Below are 14,496 nucleotides of genomic sequence, written 5' to 3'. Positions count from 1 at the left end.
CTAATCACCTTCTTCTACCGATTTTATATATTTCATAAAGAAAAACAGAGTATGGTATACTACATTCTCATCAAAGTTCCATTTTTACTTATTGTTATCTTTCTTTTTCGTTATCTTTCTTTTTCATTTTCTTTCTAAAGTTTAAATAAAATAAGAGATATGTTCTTGAAGAAATTAAATAAGAGAAAAAAATTCTCCATTTTCTCATGTATGTATATATACCAACTATTTATTGTTTCATCTTCTTTCTCATTTCTTTTCATTTAATACTGTTTATCTTTTCTTTTCCAATATATATAAAAATGGACCGAAAAATATTATATTCAACTACCTTGTTTGTAATCATTCATGACAACTAATTACTAATCACATCATTTCTATTCTATTATATTAATCTAAAATGACTAATTTTTTGGGGGGTTTTACTTGACTTGCAATTATAAACTCTATTTCTCAAAAATTTCAGTCCAGTAATTCTCTTTGTACTACTCATATCAATGTATTACATTCTTTCATTAACAAAAAGTATATAAATTTATATATTTCTAAATCTATTCTTGGATGATATTATCAACATATTAATTTTTAAAGAAGATATTTTTATTAAATATTACATAATATAGAAGAAGAATATGAAATGATCATAAAATGATTTGAATTAACAGAGAAGTTGCGAATATTGGTAGTGTTAAATAATTTTTCTCTGTTTTTCAAAATAAAAAAAAAGTTCTCTGCAATATATTTAATTTCTCCAGAATAAACTCTCTGATTTCAAAAATAAGAAAGATGACAATAAAGAAAGAAGGTTTGAAGGGATATTATTATGGCATAGCATACCCAAAGAATATAAATGACGGGAAAAATGTTTGGTATTAACAGAAGAGGGAACAAGGTTTTCACTCTTAACCTTCGTTAGATGATGTGTCAAATTAAATGACATGTCAGTACTTAATTGGTTGGGACAGGCTTGGGACAGAGAAAATGGGACAGCAGATTTTTGTCCGTCAAATAGTGTTCAGCCTCGGGATATACACGTGGCGAAAAATTGACGAGGGGTGCTCCATCCTGATTCTTCTCATTTAGGATTTTAATCTCCCTGCCTATTAGAGACGAAGCGGGAAATCTACTAATGGGGAAATAAAAGTAAAAATAATTTTTTTTCAAAAAAAATTAAGTGTATAATAAAAATCTTAAATTACATAAAAATTAATATATTATGTATTTTTTAATATACTAATTACTATACAAAACTCAACTTAAAAAATTATAAAAATGACACTAATATATAATAAAAAAAACAAATACATTTTATAAAATATAAATTAATAAAAATAATCAAAATATTAAGCAGTGTCGTGATACCGTTCCTGCTCCGTTTAACATTCAGGAACAAAAAAAAATCTCCGTCTTCGCTCCGTTCTCCATTTAGATGAGGAATTTTCACTCCATTAGAGGTGGATTCTTGCGGAGCCCATTCTTATGGGAGAAATATACATCCCTAGTACCGCTACTTATTTTCTAATAAATTCATTATCTAAGAAAAAAAGGATGAAGCAACCATACCTTACGAAAAATTAAGCAGCCAAGGATTTTGATAGTTATTTGAGTAGAGTATGTTTGGTTTTGTAATCAATATTTTAATGAAATTATGATTATAATTCCAATATTTGGTATTTTTATCATTTTAAACTCTTTGTAATGTAATGACAATATTACATCACTTGTATTCATTTTTTTTGATCGATTACATTATCACTTGTAAAAATTGATTACATTAATATATATTCAGAAATTTGATTTTATATACTTAAAAAATTAAAAAAAATTTATTATTAAATCAAAACCCTAAACTCTAAAAAAACTATGATTTTTTTTTTCAAAACCCCAAAAATACCCCCTCACAATTCAAACTCATTCTCTCTCTGCATCATCTCTCTCTCTCTATCTCGCATCCCAACCGCCCACCCTCACCACCACCTCCGACCTCCGACCTCCGACCCTCACCACCACCTCCGACTACCCGCACCAACACCTTCGACCCAGCCCCACTCTCTAGGACCACCCAAATGTCGCACCCCCTCAGCCCCACTCTCTCTTCCTCTCTCTGAAATCGCAAAAATAAAAAAATTCCCCCAGGTCCGATGGTCGGACCATGGGGTCCGACCAATCGGACCCATCGGACCCCATGGCCCGACCATCGGACCCCAATCTCTCTTCCTCTCTCTGAAATCGCAAAAAAAAAAATAATAATAAAATAAAATATATAGGTCCGATGGTCGGACCATTGAGTTCGATGAGTCCGATTGGTCGGACCCCATCGGACCCCATGGTCCAACCATCGGACCTGGGGGAATTTTTTATTTTTTTTTTATTTTTTTTGTGATTTCAGAGAGAGGAAGAGAGATTGGGGCTGAGGGGGTGCGACATTTGGGTGGTCCGAGAGAGTAGGGCTGGGTCGAGGGTGTTGGTGCGGGTGGTCGGAGGTGGTGGTGAGGGTCGGAGGTCGGAGGTCGGAGGTGGTGGTGAGGGTGGGCGGTTGGGATGCGAGATAGAGAGAGAGATGATGCAGAGAGAGAATTGATTTGAATTGTGAGGAGGGTATTTTTGGGGTTTTGAAAAAAATGTCATAGTTTTTTTAGGGTTTAGAGTTTTGGTTTAATAATAAAATTTTTTAATTTTTTAAGTATATAAAATCAAAATTCTCTATATATATGCTCGTTACAATTATTTAAAATGATTTTTAATTTATTGGGATATTGGCAGCTAAACTCACCATAACTTTTAGGTTTGTAACAGTTAACCACAAAAACTAAAATTTTGGCGGCATGGTTCCGTTTTGCTCAGCACTATTACGTCCAAAAATCACAGTTAAGTATCACTGTGGACTACCTACGTGTACACAAGAGTACACGTGGTAAAATTATAGTGGTCCACGTAATTTTAATTTTAAATATACTAAAAATAATTTTAAAATTAAAAAAATTAAAAAAAAAAAATTCTCTTTTTCTTTTTTTTTTCTCTTTCTCTTTCTCTTTCTTTTCGACAGAACCCCCCTAACCCTTCTTCTTCTTCTTCTGTCATTCTTCTTTATCAGATAAACCGTATCAATTTGTTTATTCTGTGGAATCTTCCCCTAAACACAAAAGGTGGATCAGGTATGTACATACAGTTTATTTTGTAATGGTAATATTTTGTAATGATAAAGATTGAATTAATCAAAGTCCATTCAGTAGTTAAATATTCTTCTTCTGCCATTTTTCTTCTTCTTCTGATGGTGGTAATGGAAGTCTTCTCTGCGATTTGCTAAACCAGATAAAACCCAAGCAAAGAGACAACAAAACCCCCCTCGAAGCTCCACCGTCGGTTAAACCCCCTCGAAGCACTGTCGTTCAAACCCCCTCAAAGGGCTTCTGGCTAAGAACCCACACACCAGCGCACCGCCTATGTCAAACCTCGTCACCAGAGCATCGCCTCCGTCGAACTCCCCAACTCGCGAGGCCCTTCTCGTAATGGTTTAATGGTTGCAGTGGTGATGGGAGAGAGAAGGAGTTCGGGTGGTGATGGCGATTGCAAGTGGTTTCAGTGCTGATGGTGGTTTTAGGGGTTTTGGGGATTCTGATGGTAGTAATGGTAGAAAAAGAAGAAGAAGGGTTAGGGGGATTCTGTCGAGAAGAAGAAGAAAAAGGGTTAGGGGGTTTTGTCGAGAAGAAAGAGAAAGAAAAAGAAAAAGAGAAAAAAAAAAGGAAAAAAAAAAGATTTGTTTTTATTTTTATATTTTTTTCAATTTTCAAATTATTTTTAGTATATTTAAAATTAAAATTACGTGGACCACTAAAATTGTGTCACGTGTACTCTTGTGTACACGTAAGCAGTCTACAGTGGCACTTAACTATGATTTTTGGACGGAATAGTGCTGAGCAAAACGGAACCAGAGTTCAGAGAGTTATGCCGCTAAAATTTCGATTTTTATGATTAATTGTTTCAAACCTAAAAATTAGGGTGGTTTAGCCGCCAATAATTTTTTCTTACTAAATACTGCCAATTTAATATTTATATATTTCAACAAAAAAATTAAACATTATAATTAATTCTTATTATATATTACTATTATTATTATCATTACATACCTAAGAAGAAAAAAAACCACATCAACTAGAGAGCACTAAAATGAGAAAAATAAATTTAAAATATATTTTTTTTCAAAATATTTAGTAGCTAGAAATATATAAAATTATATAATCAAATATTCCACCAAACCAAACATCCATCCACTAAAAATAATGGGTTTTTAGTTATAACTTTTTAGTGACAACAAAAATAATTTGTGACTAATTATAATTTTTTCTCACAACTTATAGCGAATAATATTTTAGTGAGCATTTGTTTTTATTAAGATTCAGACCTCTGAATTTATGAATGCACATCTGAATAATAAGATATTATATCTGAATCAGAATATTAAAATATATAGATTGTTTATTTTTTTACATCTGAATGTATTTTTCAGAGTTTTTAATTATATATGTCAATAAATTTATTATATTATATCTATTTTTTTAAAAAAAAAAATTAAAATATTCAAACACAGAACATAATTAATATTAAGAAATTTAAAGTATTAATTGTTTCCTCTTCTTTGCATTAACTTTAGTGCAAGTTCATTTCTCAAATTGTTCATGAACTGTGCATTCTGCTCTCCAACTGGGTTCATTTGTTTCCTCCATTATTTTTTGAGAAATGTAAGTAAATGGCTCTATTTCTAACTCTATAGATAGTTAATGTTCCTTTTTTAAAATAATAAAGCAAATGTCCTTTTTTACTTTTAATACCTAAAATACCTTTCATTATATAAAAGGTATTATATGTTTTATTCTTTTAATAGAAATTATGAAAAACAATAAATCAAAATCTCTTTACTGAATTTTTGTCAACTATTTTTTCATTATATAAAAGGTATTATATATTTTATTCTTTTACATTTTGCTGTTGTTGTTGTTGTCTAATATGTTATTTAACCATATAATTAATTTTTTATTAATATACAAATAATATACATATATCACAAACTTAAACTAATATACTATTAAATGAATTGTTTTCCACAATATACAGTAGCATACAAAAATTATATATCACAATCATAAGCAGATATACCATAGTCAAAAATTAATATACCACCAGCATAGTGAAAAAAAAAATTATACAAAAAACTTAATTTAATATTCCACAAGTTTTTCTTTTCTTGTTCTTTCCTTCATGAAATACCAATGAACATAAAATCAATATACCTAAGTCAAATATAACTATACCTCATACTTAAATTAATATTTAATAGTTTTTTTTCTTTATATCCTTCACGATATACATATCACATACAAACGATATACCTTAGACCAATATAAATATACCATAAACTTAAACTAATATACTATTAAATGATTTTTTACACGATATATAATAGCATATAAAAACTATATTCTGGAATCATAAGCAGAAATACTATAGTGAAAAATTAATATACCTCCAATATAGTGGAAAATATATATATACTAAAAACTTAATTTAATATTCCACATGTTTTTTTTTTCTTTTTCTTTCATGATATACTAATGAACATAAAGACAATATTTCCTATGAAATATAATTATACCTCAAACTTAAACTAATATTCCATATTTTTAAATTTCCGTCTTTCGTTCATTATATACCATAGCACATTAAAATAATATACTACAATCTTAAACTAATATACTACCTTTCAGTTATTTCAAAATATATATATACTACCTTTTAGTTTTTTTTAATATATTATTGCACATAAAAACGATATACCATTGTGAAATATAACTATACCTCAAACTTAAACTAATATTCCATATTTTTTAATTTCCGTCTTTCGTTCATTATATACCATAGCACATTAAAATAATATACTACAATCTTAAACTAATATACTACCTTTCAGTTATTTCAAAAAAAAAATATATATATACTACCTTTCAGTTTTTTTTAATATATTATTGCACATAAAAACGATATACTATTGTGCAAAATAACTATACCAAACACTTAATTATTCAAGGTTATAATTGTAATTTTATCATTAAATTTTTAACTAAAAGGACATTTTGTTAATTTTTTTAAAAAAGGGACATTTATTAACTTAAATGTTAGTGTTGACCGAGATTTTCGGCAACTAATAAAATATTATAAAATTATTGAGCTGTAAGAAAGTGAGAGAAGGATTTTTACATGGTTGGGGCGTTAATGAGCCTTAGTCCACGAGTCTTTGTTATTTATGGATGTATTTAATACAGAGATTCAACTTGGGAGAATTTCACCCTTATAAATACAGAGAATGTTCTTGGTGAGTATTTACTCTACTTGCTCATATGCAACCCAAGATTCTCGATCCCATTTAATGAGCTTTCAGAGGGTATTTATAGTGTTTTTGGCGGGGTAATCCCTAGAATTGTCCTTACAAGTGTATCTGTAAGTATCCATAAAGTTGGGTATTCCCAATGAATATACCATGGGTAATGCATGGTCAAATCCTTAGGTGCTGTAGGGTTTTTATGTGGAATGTCCTTATTGCCTTTTGATTGACGTGACTCTTCACAGTGTAGCCGTCGCTAGACTTAAATGATCATTACTGTGGCGCTGCTGGTTGGGGGTTGTGCCGTCAGACTTTATTGCGTGTAGCAGTCCCAACACACTTCCTCCCATGCGGCATTTAATGCGACTTGATTGCTCAGGTGAAGCCTGACACCTCGCGGAGATGCCTTAGCATTATGTGAGCTTCCGGGAGCACCTTGATCTCCATGTGCCTTCTCCGGGACCTATGTCCGGGACGTTACCTTATGGCAAAAAAAAGACTTAGCAAATATTGTGAATTGCTTGATCCACGTGTCCCTGTCCGTTTGGTCCACGTATATTGGGTGAAATTAGGGGCAATATTTACCCCCCAAGCCTTGTTTATTTGAAAAATGAAACAAGGCTTGCTCAGGTGCCTCCGGTTGACTCCTCGGTTTCCTAGCACGAGCTTAGAGCGCGTGAGGGTGTATTCAATGATGGCATTTTATGCAGCGATTCACTTTTTGCAGAGGTCGATTCGTTTCATGCCCATTGATTGATACGGCGCATTAATGGTGTCAGACGGATACTCAAACGTTTCCACCGCCTTTATTGTAAATCAATCTGGTCCGTTGATCTTTGGGCATTTGAATCGTGCGCTTCCCTCACCGTTTGATTGGTAGGTGATGACGCCTGTTCCTCATGCATTTTTGCCTATAAAAGCCACCATCTTTCCTTCATTTCGGTTACTTCCCATTTCTTGCCAACTTTGCTCGAATTTCCTAGAGAGAAAATTCTCAGACCTAGAACGAAGCCTTCAAACACTTTGCGATTTTCCCAGTCCTTCTTTGCTCGTTGCTACCAGTCCTTCTCGTCTTTACTCGACTTGCCTCAGGACCCCCAGTTCAACACTTCATTGTAAGTTTTTTGCATCCTTTGCTATTACTGAATGGCATGCTATTACTTATTCTGTTTGTTCTTTTCTAGGGTTTGCATTCGAGATTTTTGGGCATGCAAGTGTTTAAGTTCTTCATGTAGTCTGTCTAAATTTACTGCTCTAGTGGTAGGATCGCCATTGTCATGCCTCTGTTGTTATTGTGTATTTTCTTTGTAGAAGACCATACGTTCTTCGTATAATGGTTGCTTAGGGCATAGAACAGAATCTTTTCTTTCTGTTTTCTTTATCGCGTAAAGCCTTCTTCTGCGAATTTACTGCACCCGACACTTGTCCAGGGAATCCTTCTGGGGTTTCCTGTGTGACACGTGTCCGGAGGGGGCCTCTTTCCAGCGGTTAGGGGACCCCCATTCCCTTTTTCTTGATTTAGGGTTTGGTACGGGACCTAACTGCTGGACTTTTATTCTCTTTTTTTTTCGCAGAATAGAAAAATGTCTGCTTCTGGCTCAAAATCCTCAAAGAAAAGTGGAAAGCGCATGGCTACTCTTGAAGAGGTCTCCTTGGGACCCGTCGCCCAGGAAGGGTATAAGTCCCGGGCGACCGGATGGGAAGCGGCTGAGCTTCATTCCACCTTGACCTGTCCCCACCAACTGGAGAACATTGTGGAGGTTGCTGGAATCAAGCCTTCCACCTCAGGAACCTACCATCGGCCACCTCGCGACGCGGAGACGCCCAACCACAATTACGGCGGCTTCGGAGCCTGGAGCCAAACGCACCTGATGGCCAGTGCCATGCTTCCTCTTCAGGATTACTTTGTTAATTTTCTTGTTTTTGTCGGCTTGCGCCATACCAACTCATTCCCCAAGCTTACCGCCTGCTCTCAGGCTTATTTATTTTTTATGCCGCCCGAGGATGGGGATCTCCCCGCCCGGCGGAAATTTTGTACTTTTATGAACTTGTTTCCGTCCCCAAGAAGGGGGACAAACTTAAGGACGGTTTTTATGGGTTCCGGGTCCACCCTGCTAATGAAGGGGTGGTCCCGTATAATAGGCAGACTCACGTCAAGGAGTATCGCCATCGCTTTTTCTTTTCCTCCGGATTTAGGGCAGTGGACCACCCGGAGCTCCTCACTGAGTGGGTGAGGATCCCTCCATATCAGCGGACCGCCCCTACCCAGGCTTTTCTCCGGAGAGCCCAGGCCTTTGCTTCTTACGACCGAGCCGATCTTGACGTCGGGGGTTTGGTCACTACGGAGAACTGCAGGAAGGCCAAACTTATCCTTCCGCATCAATCCGTGGAGGACTCTAACCTCTCCCGGGTCATCTGTCCCAATGTGAGGGCGCCGGTCGCGGAGAAGACCTTCCGGGACAAGATCATTGCCACGGCAGAGAAGAAATACCAGGACTATCTCTACCGGAAGGCCCAGGAGAAGGCGTACTCTAAGGCCCAGGAGGCCTCTGTTGGAAATTATTTTACCAGGATCTAGATTTACTAACAAGTATGTTGGATTAACAACCTAATATGAATTCTAAAACAATGAAAATAAACACATATAAAGTTAGAAAACCTTACAGTGGGTGCAGCGGAATAATATGACTCCTTCCGTTCAGATCTCTAGCCCTTGATTCCTTTCTACGCGCGAGCATCACCAAGATCTGAACCTGGATCTTCTTTTCTCCTCCTTTGATGTAGAATTTCCATAGTCTTCCATACTATGATTGAGATACCACTTGATGTGTGTGGGCACTACTCATTCACTCAAAGTTTCGAAATTACAAAGAAGAAAAGAGAGAGAGAAGGTGGCGTGAGAGGCTTTTTCTGAGAGAAACAAAGTGATCAAAGATGTGTGTGTGTTTTTTTTTTCCTCAAGCCAACACTTTCTATTTATAGAAAACCCTCTAGGTTTAGGTTAGAATTGTATGGCATTAAAATAATGGAAACTACAAATGGTATTTCTCATGCATAGGGCCGGCCATACAAAGGGTATTGGGCCTTACTTTGCAACTTTCCCATTTTGTTATTTTCCATTCCTATTTTCTCAAAAATGCCAATTTTCCAATTTAACCTTTTAAATGCCAATTCTAATTATTTAATAACTTGGAAATAATTATCAAATAATATTGCCATTTAATATATTTATTAATTTAGACATATAAAGTCTCTTAATCAATAAATAAACCTAAAATCTCTTTTCTTTACAATTTCGCCCTTGCTTAGTGAAAATTCATAAAGTAGACATAGTCTAACTTTTAGAATTTTAATTGATTAATTAAAATCAATTAGCTGAGTCTTACAAGCAGTATGGCCTCAACTAGTGTGGGGACCATGGGTCTATATAACCGAGCTTCCAATAAGTCGAACCGAATTTACCAAGTAAATTCCCTAACTTATTAATTCTCATTGAATCCAAAAACTTAGAACTTGGAATTGCACTCTCAGTCATATAGCAACGCTCTATATGTTCCACGATATAGACACGTCATTAGTTATCCATTGTTATAACCCTAATGTGATCAATGATCCTCTATATAGATGATTTACACTGTACAGGATTAAATTACCGTAACACCCTACAATGTATTTTATCCTTAAAACACTTAACCCTGTATAAATGATATTTCACCTAAGTGAAATGAGATCTCCACCATTTATCTTCGTTTGGTTAAGCTCGAAGGAAATCATCATTTACTTCTATTTGCCAAATAGAAGCTATAGATTCCATATTTATGTTAGCGCTCCCACTCAATTGCACTACCGTGTTCCCAAAATGTACGTATCACCCTGATACAAAACTAGGCTTAACTAACAAATCAAAGAACACGAGTAACACTCTTGAAATTGAGCCTAACCATATCAGGATTTCGATCATGTGATCTAGGATCAATAGGTGATATTGAATTGAATAGATATTACGGTAAATTTTAACATATCTAATCAAAGTTCAATATCGGTCCCTTCCGATGTATACTCCATACATCCGATACTGGTAAACTTTGCCAATGTCTTGGAAAGGACATAACACTTTTCAAAGGTGTAAGAATACCTATCGCTGATTATACCATGTCAGTCTAAATCCAGTGTTCTGACAAATCAGGGAATAAACTTTTGAACATATGATTAAAGATTATATTCCACTGTGCTGACAACACTATAATCTTTAACCAACTCATATGTTCTGGACTTAAAAAAAATTCATACATTATATACCTATAATCATGAAATAAATCATGTGAACCATGCAAAATAAAATGTTATTTCTGATCTTTATTAATATGTAAATCTGATTATATGAAATGAGTTTTATTTAGGGCATAAAACCCAACAGCCTCCGGGAGGGTGCTCCGTGTGGGGAGCCCGGTGGAGAGAAGAAGTCAGGCGATTGCCGGGAAGTCCGAGGCTAAATTTTTTGACAAGATTCTTCAAGAAGAGATTGGAGATCGTCGTGCCGGGAAGCCCCTTCCCATTGGGGATTCATCGGAGAGAAGGGCTCCCAGGCCACAGCCTTCGTTTCCAGAGCCAAACACTGGGGCTCCTGGTGCTAGCTCTTCCGGTGCCGGCGGTAAGTCTCATTTGATAATTCATTATGTTCCTTCTGTTGGCGAATATGCCAATCGTAGGCCCGTAGGGTTCGACGAGCGTCTGTATAGGTTTAGGATGCCCTCGACCCGGTGGGGGGATCGTTTGAAGGAATTTTATTTTTCACACTTAGGAGATTTCTTAGGTCGGTCCCGGATGGGTTCTGGTCCTCCGGAACCTGTTCCCTTAGGTCCTTCAGCTTACATTACATCCAGCTGGTTCCGGCCTTCGGACAGCTATCTCGGAGATGATGCTGCCAGCATAAAAGTTCAGAACTTTGCTAGGGCCGAATTAGGGAGTCCGGGTAGGACTAGCTTACTTTCCATATCTTGTGTTAGTGGTTTCCCACGGATGTTCTAACACTTGCTTATTTTTGTTGTAGCAGGTATCTCCATGGACGCCATCCTGGATCAGCTTGCTGGGGTTCACACTCCTGAGGCTCCTCCTGCCTTTACTTCTTCCCCAATGGCCCCTGCTCTAAAGATTTCTTCCAGCGCTCCCCCCGACACTATTGATTTAGTGGATGACGAGGAGGTGCTGCCGGGAGAAGGTCAAGAAAAGCAATGGGGCTTTTCTGAGGAAGTTGCAGAAGGTGCAGGAGGGCTCCGGGCTCTTCCTGAGGAAGCTGAAGAAGGTGAAGAAGAGCAAGAAATTGCTCTGATTCGCAAGCGCAAGGGCAAGATGATTGCCCAGGACGAGCCCAAGCGGCCTCGGAGAGCTGACACTCCGGCCCATGGTCTTGATGGTGGGGTCTCTCCCATGGAGGAGCATCCTGCTCCTCCCAACATCGTGCTGACTCCGGTTCCTGGAGACGAGGTGAGGCAAGAGCTCCGGATAGCCAAGCATAACTATGCCATGGACGAATACTCCCGGGGGTATGCCGAGGTGGAAGCCCTTAGGAGGGTTCTACGGGTTGAGGTGCAGGAAACCATCAACAACCCAGAGTACCAGGATCCATGGGACCTAAACTTGGACCCCCTGTCAGACTGGTTCCGTCGCTTCCTTGGGCCCACCTTGGCCCCCTTCGCCGCGGAGATGACTGGCGAGTTTGCTTCTCAGCTTACCCGGTGCGCGCCTAAGCGGTTCGCGACTTGTGCCTCTCTGAACTCTATCTTCCAGGTCCAGGACCTCTGCCACTCCCTCACTGTGGTAAGTGCTTTGTAATTTTGCTTTTCCCTTTATTTTTCTTTTTTTTGGGGATTCTTTCTTACACTTGTATTGTTGTTCAGCTTGCTGCTGAGGCTGGCCGCCTCTCCAAGAACATAATTAACCATGGCTTCGTTCTGTCTGATTTTGGGGACATGAACGACGTCAGGAAGGTCCTTCAGGATCTCACTGCGGAGAGGCAGCTTTACCAGGAGGCTGCTGAGCGCCGGGAGGCTGGTGCCAAGGCCAACGAGGAGGAAGCCAAGCGGAGGGAAGCCCAGGCGGAGGCCATAATCCGGGATGAGGCCCAGCGGAGGGACAGGCTGGAGGCCCAGCATCAAGAGGAGCTGAGGGCGGAAAGTGAGGCTGCTGCAAAGACCAAGCGGGAGCTCCGGGAGGCCAGGGAAGCCTTGGACGAGATGGTTGCCAAGGTGAGATCCTTAGAGGAAACTCACCAAGCTAACTTAGAGTCCAGGGCCGCTCTAGCCGCAGAGCTGAAGGAGCTCAGGGACTTCAAGGAACAGCCCACCAAGAAGGCAAAAAGAGTCGAGCTCCTTTCTCCTGTTTCCTGCGGCCGTTGCCCAAAGCGCTTCGACGATGGAGTCTTCATGGCTTGGTCTACCAACGACCAAAATATCAAGCTTACCTTCTACCCCAAACCTGAGGAAATGATTGCCAAATTTCGGGAGAAGAAGAAGAAGCTTGATGCCATGGTAGAGGCGCGTATCGGACCTCGCCTTCCTCCGCGTATTGACTGAGCTGCTTCGAGATTAACCCAGTACAACCAAGATTCCACCCACTTCTTTTATTATTATTATTATTTTTTCTTTTTATGTATATATTTGCTGCTACCTTGGGACAATATATTTAGGTAGCAGTTTTTTATTTGAAGGGGAGACAATTTTTTAAGGCCTGTCCCCGGGCCACTTTTGTATATTTGACCTGCCATGTGGGCTAGGATATTTATATGTGATCTCTTTTGCCACATATTTCTCTTTTTTGACCTGTCCTTTGGATCAGGATTTTTATACTTATGCTTTTTATTTTTGTGCATACTTTTCTTTTTGACCTGCCCTTTGGGTCAGGATATTTTACTTAGTTTGTTTTCTGTCTGTCCGTGCGGTATACCCTAGTACCCCCCTGAGTGGCATAGAAACTTTGTTTTTAAGGCACTCAGTTTTATTCAACATGTAGAGGAGGTATACATTTGGACGGTACAAACTCTTTGAACAAAGTCTAAGTTATATTTTTCCTATTGGTAATATTTTCTGAGGCGATCGGCATTCCAGGCTCTTGGCACAATAGTTCCATCCATTCTTTTTAGCTTGTAAGTGCCGGAGCCGATTTCGTCCTCAATTTCGTATGGTCCTTCCCAATTTAGCCCAAGTACCCCCACTCCGGGTTCCTGGGTGGCTGGGAAGACTCTTCTTAGGACCATATCCCCAATAGCAAATTTTCTGTTTTTAACCTTAGAGTTAAAATACTTGGTCACCTTCTTCTGATAAGCTGCCATCCGTATTTGAGACTCATCCCGGAGTTCTTCGACTTGATCCAAAGCCTCTTGAAGCAAAGCTTGGTTCGTGGCTGGATCGTAAGTCGTCCTCCTGTGGGATGGGAATAACATTTCTACCGAAACCATCACTTCACAACCGTATGCCATTGAAAAAGGTGAGTGACCGGTCGTGGTTCTGGGGGTCGTCCGGTAGGCCCATAACACCCTTGGCAACTCTTCAGGCCAGTTGTTTTTGCAGGCCAGCAGCTTTTTCTTCAAGATGACCTTTAGGATTTTATTGACTGCTTCCGCCTGACCGTTTGTTTGAGGTCTGGCCACTGCGGAGAAGCTTTTTACTACTCCGTGTTGGTTGCAGAAGTCAGTAAATTCCTCACAATCGAAATTCTTTCCATTGTCAGAGACTATCTTGTGAGGCAAGCCATATCGACGCACTATGTTTTTAATAACAAAGTCCAGTGCTTTCTTAGCAGTTATTGTCTTCATAGGCTCAGCCTCCGTCCATTTGGTGAAGTAGTCTACTGCTACTATTGCATACTTTACTCCTCCTTTTCTTGTTGGCAGGGACCCAATAAGATCTATTCCCCAAACCGCGAAGGGCCAGGGACTAGTCATCAGGGTGATTTCATTTGGAGGAGCTCTCGGTATGTTCGCGTACCTTTGGCACGAGTCACACTTTTGGACATAGTCTATACAATCTTTTTTCATTGTTGGCCAGAAGTACCCTTGTCTCAATATTTTCTTTGAGAGACTGGGTCCTCCCGTATGATCTCCACAGAACCCTTCGTGGACCTCT

Source organism: Cannabis sativa, chromosome 1, assembly GCF_029168945.1.
Source record: "Cannabis sativa cultivar Pink pepper isolate KNU-18-1 chromosome 1, ASM2916894v1, whole genome shotgun sequence".
NCBI classification, from domain to species: domain Eukaryota; kingdom Viridiplantae; phylum Streptophyta; class Magnoliopsida; order Rosales; family Cannabaceae; genus Cannabis; species Cannabis sativa.
Note: the sequence above shows the minus strand (reverse complement) of the source record.